This window comes from Artibeus jamaicensis, unplaced genomic scaffold (genome assembly GCF_021234435.1).
Source record: "Artibeus jamaicensis isolate MK-2021 breed Jamaican fruit bat unplaced genomic scaffold, CSHL_Jam_final contig_477, whole genome shotgun sequence".
Lineage (NCBI taxonomy): Eukaryota > Metazoa > Chordata > Mammalia > Chiroptera > Phyllostomidae > Artibeus > Artibeus jamaicensis.
In genome coordinates, this window is record NW_026521854.1 from 9,038,711 (window position 1) to 9,051,783 (window position 13,073).

The following is a 13,073-nucleotide window of genomic DNA, read 5'->3' on the forward strand; positions in this document are numbered from 1 at the left end:
GCACATCATAATTATATTAGCCATGATTAAAGAGAAGGAGAGAATCTTAAAAGCAGTAAGAGAAAAGGAGGCAGTTACTTCCAAAGGAGTTCCCATCAGACTATCAGATGATTTCTCAAAAGAAACCTTGCAGGCAAGAAGGGGTTGGAAAGAAGTATTTGAAGTCCTGGAAGGAAAGGACCTACATTTAAAATTACTCTACCGGGCAAAGCTATCATTTGTAATAGAAGAGCAGACAAAGTGCTTCCCAGATGAGGTCAGGCTAAAGGAGTTCATCATCACCTTATCATATGAAAAGTTAAAGGGACTTATCTAAGAAAAATAAGATAAAAAATATGAACAGTATAATGACAACAAAATCACAGCTATTAACAACCAACCCTAAAAACAAAAAATGAATACAAACAAAGCAAGCAAGTAGAAGAGGAACAGAATCACAGAAATGGAGATTACATGGAGGATTATCAGTGGGGTTATGGGAGGGAGAGAGGTGGGGAAAAGGTACAGAGAATAAGTAGCATAAATGGTAGGTAGAAAATAGATAGGGGGAGGTTAAAAATAGTATGGGAAATGTAGAAGCCAAAGAACTTATATGTATGACCCATGGTCATGAGCTAAAGGGGGGGAATGTGGGGGAGGGGGTGGGGCAGAGGGAAATAAAGGGAGGAAAATGGGGCAACTGTAATAGCATAGTCAATAAAGTATATTAAAAAAAAAGAAGTAAGGGGAGGAGACACCATATGACTGAATGACCACATAAAATTAGTACATTTTCACACATTTCCCTATATCATGTATACTTATATAAAGGAATTCTATGCCAAGTAGCATTGTTTTTTTATTGTTTTAAGCAAAAAATACTTGAATTTAATATACAAAGCTAATTTTATGGTCATTAGTTCACCTAGCAAGCAGATATGGTAATCTCTGTGCTCTGAACTAGCCTGGGTAGTCTCTTAGGTTATTATCACTAGAAATTCTAAGATCCCTTCTCTTTAGATCTTCTCCGCACCATCTGCTGCACTCTGAGACTCACGTGGACAGCGTCTCTGAAAGGAAGGTCTCCTGTAGAAGTCTGAATCCCCCCCTGGATGGCTAAGGGGGGATGGCTTCAGTCTCCTCTTCAGTTGGAGACTGAAACTCTGTCCTCAGATAAAAGAGCAGGAAGAAGTCAAACATTGGTCTCTGGACCAGAGTCAGGTCCCTGAAGAAACAAGTATGTTCTGTTAGTCCTAAAATGCCCACGTTGAGAGTCTGCCACAGAGGAGATATTTACCTCTCCCTTCATCTGCTCATTAGGTTCTGTTCCCCTGTTATTCCCTTCTCTGAGCACTTCATTTCCCTTTGGGACACTTGTGTAAAGTGAATGGAAAATTTCCCTGCTGACACTCTGTTTCTAAGGGATTAGATTTGAAGTCAGGGGAATCCTGTCACCTCCCAGCACCTTACCCAACGTTGAGTTAAAGTTTCTCAAAGACTAAGACTGAGAACACTGTCCTGACTAGAACCTCTGGGACTTCAATTCATGGACTTGTGGTGGGGCCCAGCTTGTGATACCTCCAGGCAATTTCTATTTCTCTCCAACAAGAGAGACAACTGTGTAACTTGATGTAAATCTTCAGGGACTATACTCCTTAGCTTCATTTGCCAAATCATTGAGAAATTTCACACTTAGACATGAAGGGCTGCCATTTAGTCCCTCATTAGAAAAACTCTCTTAATTATGGGACATATTTATACAATTTTATACTACATAATCTGACTTTAGTACCTATCATTAGCCTTGCCTAACTTAATTCCTATAAACATTTCTTCTGTGAGGTGGAACAATTACGAACTCCATTCTCCATTGCTGAAATGGGGCTGGAAGGAGTTCAGTAATCTGCTCAAAGTTATAATCAGAGTAAGAAATGGGGGATGATTGGAATGTCAGGCTGCTTCCAGCTCTCACAGACTGCAGCAGTTCCCAGCCAGGGATGGCTTTCCCCTCCAGCTCTGTGGCAATGTCTGGCAGGAGGCTGTTCAATACCTATAATACTCAACACAAATAATTATTTCAAATTAGGAAGGTGCTATAATCTAGTTGAGACCAGTCCTTCTCTAAATTCAAAGTTTTATTATGGACTGAAAAATAGTATTGACTGGGGTTTTGTCACCAAAGAGGATTTATTCAAGAAAAAATGTATTTGAACCCATAATTTTTGTATGCCTCCTTGAATTCAACAAATTTTGCATTTTAAGTATGTTCAATTCATTTCAGTCATTAACTCCAATTATTTTAAATTATTTAAAATATGAAACTTTGCCCTGGCTGGTGTAGCTCAGTGGATTGAGCGCAGGCCTGCGAATCAGAGGATCGCGGTTTGATTCCCAATCAGGGCACATGCCTGGGTTGCAGGCCAGTTCCCTGCGGGCCAGTTCCCAGCAGGGGATGCACGAAGGCAACCATACATTGATGTTTCTCTCCCTCTCTGCTTCCCTTCCCCTCTAAAGGTAAACAAATAAAATCTTAAAAAAATATGAAACTTTGCTAGAACTGGTAAGTGAATTCAGTACCTCTGTGGGATACAAAATCAGTTTACTGAAATTTGTAGTGTCTTATAACAAAGAATTAGAGAGAGGAATCGAGAAAAACAATCTAATTTACAATTGTATCAAAAAGAATAAAACTTGGGGTGAACATAACCAAGAAGTGAAAAACCTGTATATTGAAACCTGTAAGATTCTGTTTGGTATCAGGTATTGTGATCCCTTTTACTTTGCTCTTTTTTCTCAAAATTGCTGCAGCTATTTGGGGTCATTTATGGTTCCATATAAATTTTTGAATTGTTTTTTCTGTCTGTGAAATATGCCATTGGTACTTTAATAGGTGTTGCACTGGATCTGTAAATTGTTTTGGGTAGTATGGACATTTTGATGATGTTAATTCTGCTGATAACATGAACACGGTATATGTTTCCATTTGTTTGTGTCTACCTTGATTCTTTTATTCAGTGTTGTATAATTTTCTGAGTACAGGGCTTTTACCTACTTGGCCAGTTTTATTCCTAGGTATTTTATTTTTCTTGTTGCTACATCAAATGAGATTTTTTTCTTGATTTATGCTTCTTCTGTTTCATTGTTGGTATACAAAAGTGCCTTTGATTTTTGGATATTGATTTTGTATCTTGCTGTTTTGCTTAATTCCTTTATTAGGTCAAGCATTTTTTTTTTTTTGTGGAGTCTATAGGATTTTCTATATACACTATCATGTCATCTGCAAACAATGACAGGTTTGTTTCCTCCTTTCTGATTTGGATGCCTTTTATTTTCTTTTCTTCTCTGATTGCTGTGGCTAGGACTTCCAATACTATGTTGAATAGAAGTGGTGAAAGTGGACAACCTTGTCTTGTTCCCGATCTTAGTGGAAAAGATTTTAGTTTTTGCCTATTGAGTATGATGTTGGCTGTAGGTCTCTCATATATGGTCTTTATTTTATTTTTTTAAATTTCTTTTTTAATTGATTATGCCATTACAGTTGTTCTAGTCCCCCCTTCATTCCCCTCCACCCTACCTCCCGTCCCCACCATTACCCCCCCTTTAGTTTATGACCATGTGTCTCAAGTTCTTTAGATTCTATATTTCCCATACTATTCTTGCCCCCCCATCAATTTTCTATCTACTGTCTATGCTACTTATTTTCTATACCTTCTCTCCCCTTCTCCTCCTCCCACTCCCCTATTGCCAACCCTCCTTGAGATTTTCATTTCTATGTTTCTGCTCCTGATCTAGCTGTCCTTTTAGTTTGCTTTCGTTTTAGGTGTGATTGTTAATAACTGAGTTTGCTGTCCTTTCACTGTTCATGTTTTTTTAAACTTCTTTTTCTTAGATAAGTCCCTGTAACATTTCATATAATAAGGGCTTGGTGATGATGAACCCCTTGAATTTGATCTTATCTGAGAAGCACCTTATCTGTCCTTCCATTCTAAATGAAAGTTTTGCTGGATAGAGCAATCTTGGTTGTAGGTCTTTGGATTTCATGACTTGGAATACCTCTTTCCAGCCCCTTCTTGCCTGTAAGGTCTCTTTTGAGAAATCCGCTGACAGTCTGATAGGAACTCCTTTGTAGGTGACTGTCCCCTTAGCTCTTGCTGCTTCTAGGATTCTCTCCTTCATTTTAATCTTGGCTAATATAATGATGATGTGCCTTGGTGTGTTTCTTCTTGGGTCCAACTTCTTTGGGACTCTCTGAGCTTCCTGGATTTCCTGGAAGTCTATTTCCTTTGCCAGATTGGGGAAATTCTCCTTTATTATTTGTTCAAAGAAGTTTTCCACTGGTGGCTGTTCCTTTCCCCCTTCTGGTACCCCTATAATTTGGATGTTGGAGTGTTTAAAGATGTGCTGGAGATTCCTAAGCCTCTCCTCATTTTTTTGAATTCTTGCTTCTTCACTCTTTTCTGTTTGGCCATTATTTTCTTCCTTCTGGTTCACTCCCTTGATTTGAGACCCAGTTTCTTCTTCATCACTATTGGTTTTCTGTGCAATTTTCTTCATTTCAATTAGTTTCGCCTTCATATGTTTGTCTAATTTGTGGCTATAATCAACCAGTTCTGTGAGCATCCTGATCACCAGTGTTTTGAACTGTGCATCTGAAAGTTTTGCTATTTCTTTGTTGCTTAGATTTATAGGCTCTGGGGCTTTGAGATGAGCCATTTTTGGTCTGTTCTCACCTGTTAAGTATGAGTAGCGGAGCCTTGGACTCTCAGGTCGCTGGGTTGTGATGCTTATATGTGGGGGCGTGGTCAGAGTGGGGAAATGGCGACCTCCTCTGCTGTTTCTCACCACTGGGTGAGGAGCAGAGCCTTAGGTGGTTCACCAGGGCAGGGCCACTCGGGTCGCTGGGTTATGATGCTGCTGTATGTGGAGGCGGGGTCAGAGCAGGGAAATGGTGGTGCCGTAGTCTCACCGCCCACTCCCTTGCTTGTCTATCTGCGCAGGAAAGCATGACCACAGTCAACCCACAGCCCTGCTCCCTCGCTGTTTCCCAGCGGTCGCTCGCTGAGTCGCTTACTAGGTCCAACCCTGCGCCTGGATTCTGTGCGCCTGAGTCCATCTGACCGAGTTTTCCTGTGCTACCCCACTCTGCCAGCTGCTGGTTTCGCCCCTCTTACCGGTCAGGCTGAAGAATTTGTTGTTATCAGACTTCTGAAAAGTTCAATTTTCTGTGTTCTGGCTGTGTTTTCTGTTGATAATATTCAGTTGTCTCTAAACTTGATTGTGAGAGAAGGCACAACGTTTCCACGTATGCCTCCATCTTGGCGGAAGTCTCTATATGGTCTTTATTATGTTGAGGAATATTCCCTCTATTTCCACTTAGCTGAGTGTTCTTATCATAAATGGGTGTTGTACCTTATCAAATACTTTTTCCACATCTATTGATATGATCATGTGGTTTTTGTCTTTGCTTTTGTTTATGTGATGTATTATGCTTCTTGATTTGCAAATATTGTACCATCCTTGTATCCCTGAGATGAATCCCACTTGGTCATGGTGTGTGATCTTTTTAATGTATTGTTGGATGTGGTTTGGTAATATTTTGTTGAGGATTTTAGCATCTGTGTTCATCAGTAATATTGGCCTGAAGTTTTCTTTCTTTGTTGTGTCTTTGTCTGGTTTTGGGATTAAGATGATGCTGACTTCATAAAAAGAGGTTGGGAGTCTTCTATAATTTTTTTTTTTTGAATAGTTTGTGAAGGATAGGGGTTAGCTCTTCCTTAACTGCTTTGCAGAATTCTCCTGTGAAACCATCTGGTCCAGGGCTTTTGTGTCTTGGGAGTTTTTTTGATTATTGCTGCAATTTCATCTGCTGTTATTGGTCTGTTCAGGTTTTCTGTTTCTTCTTCACTGAGTTTTGGAAGATTATATTTTTCTAGAAATTTGTCCATTTCACCTAGGTTTTCAAATTTCTTGACATACAGTTCTTTGTAGTAATGTCTTACAATACTTTGTATTTTTGTGGTTCCTTCATTATTTTTTTCAAATAAAATTTCAATTTCTTGCTGTTATTCTTCTCTTACTGTGACCCCTATAATTTCATGTTGGAACGTTTGAAGTTTCCCCAGATGTTCCTAAGCCACTCCTCATTGTTTTGAATTCTTGTTTTTTTATTCTGTTCTGCTTGAATGTTTATCTCTTCCTTTTGTTTCAAATCATTTATTTGCGTCCTGTGTTCCTTCTCTTTTCTGTTGGTTCCCTATGTATTTTCCTTTATTTCACTTTTCATAGCCTTCACTTTTTCCTCTATTTTGTGACCAAACTCAACCAATACTGTGAGCATCCTGCTTATCAGTGTTTTGAACTCTGCATCTGATAGATTGGCTAGCTCCTTGTCACTTAGATGTACTTTTTCTGGAGCTTTGATCTGTTCTCCGTGTGGGCCATATTTTTTTTTTTGTCTCAGTGTATGTTACATAGTTAGGGACAGAGCTTTAGTATTTGCCAGGGTGGGGCAAGCCACATTCCTGTGTTCTGGGGCTTCATGTGGGGGAGAGGCCTGAGAGGTAACAGTGCCACTTGCTCAGCTCTTGGCTGGCTTTCAGTCCCTTCCTCCACTACCCACAAACAAATTGGACCCTTCTGGTGCTGATTCCTGGGTGGGTGGTTTTGTGCATGTTCTAGGACTCTGTGCATCTCTCCAAGACAGTCGTCTGTGAAGCTGGGAGTTTCTCCTGCTGCCACAACCCCAAGTTTTTTCAGTCTGAGGTTTTGAGGCTTTATTTCCCTGTGCAGGAAGCCTGGTTTGCTTGGTATGTCTCACTCCTCATTGTTCCTCCTGGTTTATCTGCATGCAAATGTGAGACTGCCTGTCGGCCACCTGCCACCTTGCCTGTCCTGGTCCTCTAGCCACCACCTTGCCTTGAGACTTCACTGCCCTGGCTGCTATCTCTGCCCCTCCTACTGGTCTGGATGAATGTTTTTTTTCTTTAACTCCTTGGTTGTTGGACTTCTATACAGTTTGATTTTCTTGCAGTTCTGGTTGGTTTTTGTTTTTAAATTTGTTGTTGTCCTTTTTTGGTTGTGTAGGGAGGCACAGTATATCTATCTCCATTTCCGTTTTGGCTGGAAGTCCAAAAATGTTAAATTTGGACATGATACATCATATAAAGAAAGTGAAAGACTAAAATCACATGATCATGTCAGTAGATGCAATAAAAGTATGTGATATTATCTAGCACCCATTGATATAAAAACACTCAGCAAAATGAGAATAAAGGGAGCATATTCAAGCATGAAAAAAGCCATATATGAAAGACCAACTACCAGTATCATACTTAATGGACAGAAACTACAAGTGTTTCCCTTAAGATCAGGATCAAGACAAGGGGGTCTGCTTTCACCACCATTATTCAGCAGACTACTGCAAGTCCTAGGCACAGTGATCAGGCAAGGGGAAGAAATTAAAAGAGTATAAATTAGAAATAAAAGAATAAAAGTGTCATTATTCACAGATATCATGATGGTGCACTTAGAAAACCCTATACTACACAGCAGAAAGAAAGAAGGAACTCCTATCCTGTGTGACAGCATGGATGGAACTGGAGAGCATTATGCTAAGTCAAATAAGCCAGGCAGTAAAAGAAAAATAGCATATAATTTCACCTTTAAGTGGAACCCAATCAACAAAACAAACAAGGAAGAAAAGTATAACCAGAGACATTGAAATTAAGAACAATTTGACAATAAGCAGAGGGGAGGTGGGTAGGGGTAATGATGGGAAAGGGGGAAAGGGTTTTCCAGAACAATTATAAAGGACTCATGGACAAATCCAAGGCAGGGTGGAATCAGAGGAGAGAGGTGGGTTAGATGGGGTCGGGAGGAGTAGTGGGGGGATGCAGGCAACTGTACTTTAACAACAACAAAACAATTTTAAAAAATTAAAAAAGGATACCCTATAGGCTTCATGAAAAAACTACTTGACCTAATAAGTGAATTCAGCAAGTATCACGATACAAAGCCAATATGCAGAAATTGATGGCATTTTGTACACCAGTGATGAAATATCAGGAGGAGAGGCAAAGAAAAAAAAACTCACTTTTACTCCTGTTTTTTCAACAACAAGATAAAAAGTACCTAGAAAAAAAATTAATTAAGGAGGTAAAAGACCTGTACTTGGAAAACTAGAGCACACTGAAGAAAGAAATTGAACAAGATACAAATAAGTGGAAGCATATACTGTATTCATGGATTAGAAAAATTAATATTACTAAAATATTCATACTACTCAAAACAATCTATAGATTCAATGGAAATCTTATTAAAATACCAATTATATATTTCACAGACTATAACAAATATTCCAAAAATATATATGGAAGAAAAAAAAAGACCCTGAATAGCCTTAGCTATCATAAAAAGAAGAACAAATTTGGAGGGAGAATAATAACTGATACAAAACTACACTACAAGGCTACTGTAATCAAAACAGTCTGGTACTGGCATAAGAACACTCACATAGATCAATGTAACAGAATAGAGAACCCAGAAATAAAACCATGTCTTTATGGTCAATTAATATTTGACAAAGGGGGCACAAACCTAAAATGGCATAAAGACAATCTCTTAAATAAATGGTGTCGTGAGAACTGGACTGGTACTTAAAAAAAAATGAAACTAGACCACCATATTACATGATACACCAGAGTAAACTAAAAAGCGGTAAAAGCCTTAAATGTAAGTCAAGATACCATGAAAATCATAGTGGAAAACATAGGCAATAAAATTTCAGATATCTCATGTGGTGATATCTTAGTGGATATATCACCTAGGGTAAGGGAGATAGAGAAAAAATAACAAATGGGACTACATCAAATTAAAAAGCTACTGTATGAATAAAGAAATCATCATCAAAATGAAAAGGGAACCAACTATATGGGAGAACATATTTGCCAATGATATACTGGACATGGTTTTAATCTCCAAAACATATTAAAAGGCTCATATGACTGAACACCAGGAAAACAAACAATCCAAGTAAAAAATGGGCAAAGAATCTGAATAGACATTTCTCCAAGGAGGACATACAGATGACCCAGAGACATATGAAAAAATGCTAAACAACACTACCCATCAGAGAGAAGCAAATGAAAACCACAATGACATATCACCTCACACCTTCCAAAATGCCTACCATTAATAAATCAACAAGCAACATGTGCTGGCAAGGATGTGGAGGAAAGGGAACTCCAGTGCACTGTTGTGAAAATACAGACTGGTATAACCACTGTGGAAAACAGTATGGAAGTTTCTCAAAATATTAAAAACGGAACTGCCTTTTCACCCAGGGATTCCCATGCTGGGATTATACCCTAAGGATCCTGAGACACCAATTCAGAAGAATTTATGCACCCCTGTGTTCATAGCAGCATTATTTACAACAGGCAAGTGCTGGAAACAGCCTAAGTGCCCATCAGTAGTTGAATGAATTAAAAAACGGTGGTACATTTACACAATGAAATACTACACAGCAAAAAGAAAAAAATAAGGAATCCCTACCTTTTGCCACAACAAGGATGGAACTAGAGACTATTACGCTAAGTGAAATAAGCCAATTGGTGAAAGACAAATACCATATGATATCACTTATAAGAGAAATGTCATGGACAAAATAAACAATGAGCAAAATAGAACCAGAGGTATAGGATCATGGAATAACTGGACAGCAGTAAGTGGGACAAGGGAGGTGGGGACCATTTGAAAGAAGGTGGGGAATTAGTCAGAATATATGCAAAGGACCAAAGGACATGGACAAAGATGTGGGGATTGACTATGGAACTGCAGGGAGGGCTGGGTGGTGAAGCCAGAAGGAGAAAATTTGGGATAACTGTAAAAGCATAACCATGAAACAATAAAAAAATAAACACTACTACAATATAAGAAACATTTTAAAAAATATATTTTATTAATTATGCCATTACAGTTGTTCTATTTCCCCCCTTCGTTCCCCTCCACCCTGCACACCCCTCCCCCACCATTCCCTTCCCTTTAGTTTATGACCACGTGCCTCAAGTTCTTTAGATTCTATATTTCCCCTACTATTCTTGCCCTCCCCCCTATCTATTTTCTACCTACTATCTATGCTACTTATTTTCTGTACCTTTTCCCCCCTTCTCCTTCTCCCACTCCCCTGTTGCTCACCCTCCATGTGTTCCAAGTCATGAAATCCAAAGACCTACATCCAAAATTGCTCTATCTAGCAAAGCTTTCACTTACAATACAAGGGCAGATAAAGTGCTTCTCAGATAAGATCAAATTCAAAGAGTTCATCATCACCAAGCCCTTATTATATGAAATGTTAAAGGGACTTACCTAAGAAAAAGAAGATAAAAAAGATGAACAGTGAAAGGACAGCAAACTCACAGTTATTAACAACCGCACCTAAAACAAAAGCAAACTAAGAGGACAGCTAGATCAGGGGCAGAACCATAATATAAGAAACATTTTAAATTCAGGGCCTTGCCCATAATAAAAGTTATCTGTGGAGTCAACTCTTTACAATCAAAGTATAGGACAGGACAAACTCTAATTACTGAACATCTACTCATCCTACTGTCCTGTTAATGACCTTTCTCCCCTCTGATGCTCCAGGTGCCTTACCTCGCCTTTAGCTCAGAATGTCACATATACCTCATTGTCTCTTTGTCACTGTCCGTCTTATGTATGGATCTGTTACTGAACTGCCTCTGCACAAGGGGCTTCACCTGCCCAGGTGCAGTCGAAAAAATTGTGTGTGTTAGGTGACCTCTGGGTCCTTGACTGTCCTGGGAAAGATTTCAAGGACAAATAGGGGTGACAATAAAGCAGGTTTTATTTATGTAGAGAAAAAGAAAGAGACTCAGGCAAGGGAGCCCCTGGGAAAGAAAAGTATGAACCAGAGTGGATGAGGGCTAACAGGAGAGTGAGTTTGTACACACAGTTCATTAGTTCTTGCGGCTTTATATGAGTCCAAGGTGGGAGAGGGGTTTCTCCAAGCTTTGGGGTGCCAAATTCTGACTCTGCCTTCTGTTTGGGAGAGGGCCTTGTTCCTAAAATGGTCTTCTGGAAGTTTCATGACCTTTGTCCCCATATACTCCCCTTCTACATGTGGTGTCAGTTTTCATTATAATGATGGTATATTGAGCTTTGGGGTGGATGTAGTCAATTTTTCCTCCACTTGGAAATGATCTGGTTCTAGCCAGTTTTTGTTATTGACTTCCACACCTACCAGAGTGGTTTCCCTGCCATAAATTCATTTCTTTGTGATTATGACAGAATGGGGGGATAAGTGGGCTCTGGTGAGAGGATGTCTGTTCCTAGTTCTTCATTCCACCTGTTGGGTTTTCCATAACTCCTTTCTATCCTGCCTCATATCCAAATAGAAACCACTGGGAGACACCCAAGGTCTGTCCTGAAAACTTCCAGCCTTGTTAATATAATGAGAAAGGTTTGTGCAACATCAATGTAACCTGGCAGCCAAGGAAGTGGACTGGAATGCACATGTGTGAACAATGACAGCTTCACTGTGCTAGTCAGTGGGGGCAGTAGCCGCTGTTGAGTGAACATTTGTACTGCGTGGCTGTCAATTTCAAAATGACTAAGATAGTAGGGCAACGAATCTGCATCAGAATTTGCCCTAAGCTTGAACATTACTCCATAGAAACTATTTAGATGATTCAGAAGGCTGCAGCTGTGGGTATCTGGTGGTTGGCAGCTTCCTCATGACAACCCACCTCCTCATGCATCACAACTTATGCAGAATTTTGTGGCAAAACATCAAATTACCCAGGCAACTCAGCCTACCTACAACCCAGATTTGGTGCCCTGTGACTTCTGGCTTTTCCCAAAACTCAAATCACCTTTGAAGGAAAGAGGTTTCAGACCATTGACAAGATTCAGGGAAATACAACAAGGCAGCTAATGACACTTTGGAGAACTGTGTGAGGTCCCAAGGTGCCTACTTTGAAGAGAACTAAGGTGTCATTGTCTTATGTACAATGTTTCTTGTATCTTCTTCAATATATATCTCTATTTTTCATGTTATATGGCTTAATACCTTCTGGACAGATTTCATATTTTTATTATGTAAATAATCAGTTTTTTTTCAGGTACTATGGTAGGTTTTCTGGACATAGAGCCTAATAAGACAATAAAACTGTGAGATTGGTCATAAAACCCAATGATATGTTTCTAGTGTAAATGCTTGATATTACACTTTAGAAAAAATTTTACTTATTTATTTTTAGACAGAGGGGAAGGGAAGGAGAAAGAGAGGGAGAGATACATCAATGTGTGGTTGTCTCTTGTATGTCCCTTACTGGGGACCTGGCTCACAACTTAGGCATGTGCCATTACTGGGAATTGAACCAGCGACCCTTTGGTTCACAGGCCGGTGCTCAGTCCATTAAGCCATACCAGCCAGAGTGACATTATACTTTTGATGTATGAAGCATCAGTTTAAAAGGCATCCATTTCAAATAATCCTACTGCTAGCTGTGTGATAAGACTGCTAGGGAAGCACCCAAGCCTCCCCACCCAACTCAATCTGTCTGTCTCTCTCTCCCTCTTCTTCCTTGCCCCCCATTGAGGGACTTTCTGTGGCTCTCAAGATGCTGTGACTCTCCAGGATCAATGAGAAATAAACTTTTTGTTTCACAGTTCCCTGATGGTTTTTGCAATGATAATAATGACCACAAGGGGCCATCCAGCCACAACACTGACTGTGGTCTGAGGAACAAGTAGCAGGACCCATCACCAGTGCCCAGGCCTTCCTATCCTACAGCATCACTGTCAACAGGCTGAACTTACAGGAAGCAATGATCAAGTCTTTATCCTCAGGAAGAGCTGCTAAATTACTGATGTACAAAGAATGAGGGACAGAAAAGTTAAAATTGAGGTTTCAGATCTTCCTGGAATAAAAGTATATAAATGGTGTGAGTAACAAAGTGAAATTATTTCACATGGTAATACAACTTATGACCATTGTATCTATAAAACAAGAACAACTTACTTACAACAATGTGTGTCATTTCAGAAGAAATGATTCTTAAGAGATCCATGTT